The sequence below is a fragment of the Dipodomys merriami genome, unplaced genomic scaffold (genome assembly GCF_024711535.1).
Source record: "Dipodomys merriami isolate MVZ:Mamm:240054 unplaced genomic scaffold, mDipMer1.0.p SCAF_536, whole genome shotgun sequence".
NCBI lineage: Eukaryota > Metazoa > Chordata > Mammalia > Rodentia > Heteromyidae > Dipodomys > Dipodomys merriami.
In genome coordinates, this window is record NW_027206109.1 from 231,427 (window position 1) to 233,542 (window position 2,116).

Sequence of the window (2,116 nt, forward strand, 5' to 3'; positions counted from 1 at the left end):
TGTGGGACCAAGTTATCTCAGAACAGCCTCAAAACACCACTGAGATGGAGAATTTTGCTAGATTTTAAGGCTAAGAGCAGAGCTGTGTCTTATCCTTTTAATACCTGCATTGATAACACACTCAGATTATTACCATACCAGAGCCAAACTAGTCTGTGACTATAGAGTAGATTTCCAGTGACTATGCACTGAAGTGCCTATGGCAAGCAAGCCAGTGATATCCTTTCTCCCAATATCTACTTTGGGAATAGAGAGGTTTTTTGGATATCACCCAAAATAATGTCCCACAAGATCTTAGTTTTAGCAGCTTTTAACTAGGTTGAGTCTCAGGTGATTGAACCCAGAAGGAGTTCAGACTACTTTTCCATGGTGGAGGTGGTCTGAGTGACGATATAGATTTCTTCCAGGTGACTGTCAGCTGGTCTTCAAACTTTACCCTTTAGGGTGTGCAGCTACAGTAGCAGGTCTCTCAGTGGCTCCAAGGGACTGTCACAGCTCATGCTGGGCTGCAATTTCCTACACAGACTGGTTAAGGATACATTGCATAGACTTGGCAGGCTTTGGCCCTGTTGGATTTTAAGACCTTTTAGACAATAGCCCAGGATAATTTACCAAAATGACATTTTTTTACTAACCATATATATTTTTAAACAAACACGAAAGGCTTAATCTTGTAACCATCTCCAACAGATGCAGTCTGAACACTTGCACACCTGTTAACACTATTCTTTATGCCTATTTTTTAAAAAAAAATAATTATTTTTTCTATTTTGCCTCGTTTTTCCAAAACTTACTCTGGACTCTTGATCTTAAAAAAAGGATTGATGGGGCCCAGCGCAACAGCAGCTGGAGGGCCTAGGAGGCAGGGCGGCGGGTCCTGTCCTCGCCATGAGGCCGCAGCAGGCGCCGGTGTCCAGGAAGGTATTCATTCAGCGCGACTACAGCAGTGGCACACGCTGTCAGTTCTAGACCAAGTTTCCCGCAGAGTTGGAGAACAGGATTGGTAAGCAGCAATTTGAAGAAACAGTTCGAACTCTAAATAATCTTTACGCAGAAGCAGAGAAGCTTGGGGGCCAGTCATATCTTGAAGGCTGTTTGGCTTGTTTAACAGCATATACCATCTTCTTTTGCATGGAAACCCATTATGAGAAGGTTCTGAAGAAAGTCTCCAAATATATTCAAGAACAGAATGAGAAGATATATGCTCCCCAAGGCCTCCTCCTGACAGATCCCATTGAGAGAGGACTTCGAGTTATTGAAATTACCATTTATGAAGACAGAGGTTTGAGCAGTGGAAGATAAGCCATAGAATTAAAGATCCCACCTGCAGCTGGAACCCTCATCTGTCCATGGGTCAATCGCAGAGTGTCCCTACCTCCTCTACAGAGCATCAATCCTTTGTATCTGCTGCCAGAGCCATGGTGCCATTTATGCCGAGGACTAACTTTCTAAAATTCCACACCTGATGTGACTTCTAGTCACTCAGCATCCACTTTGTGTCTCCAAATTGTGTAGGACTTGTCATCTTTTGATTAGCTTCTGAGAAAATACAATGAAGCATTTCACTTTTTAAAATTCAGTCATTAAATAAAGTATGCAGTTAGAGGGCCTAATACAAAGTTTGTTTCTTACCTGCCACCAGGTAAGAAATTGCCATTGGTTCTCTTCATTCCTTGAGCCAGTTTACCTGGTAGCTTTATACTTCAAGAAGTCAAATCTTAGCCAAAATTCTGATTAATAAAAAGCTTTTCTCTAGGTAAGGGGTGTATTATGTCTGTGGTTTTGCCAATGCATCTCCCAGATTTCAGAGAACTATCATTTCTGCCATGTTTCAAATCTTAAGATTTATTTCTGCTGTTCAGTTTCTCAAGCCGAAGCTCAATGAAAAAAGGCGTATAATGTTATTTGTTTTATTACAGCAATTTTTGCTCATAAAATCAGTATTTAATGCAATGTTCATTCTTTTCTTGGGTGACTTAGGTTGATTTGCATTACCTTTGGATGTGGGAAGATGTGGTTTGTGTTGCTTGTTCATTTACACAAATAAGCACAATGAAGTGGATGCTAAATTGTCAAACACATAAATGTCCCTACTCTTTTCCTGAATTTGTAATAC

At 40.8% G+C, this 2,116-nt stretch overlaps 1 pseudogene; it reads left to right on the forward strand.

Annotated features, from left to right (window-relative positions):
- The first annotated feature begins 864 nt into the window (after nt 1-864).
- On the forward strand, nt 865-1,372 carry LOC138811571 (golgin subfamily A member 7 pseudogene; annotated as a pseudogene).
- The last annotated feature ends 744 nt before the right edge of the window (nt 1,373-2,116 follow it).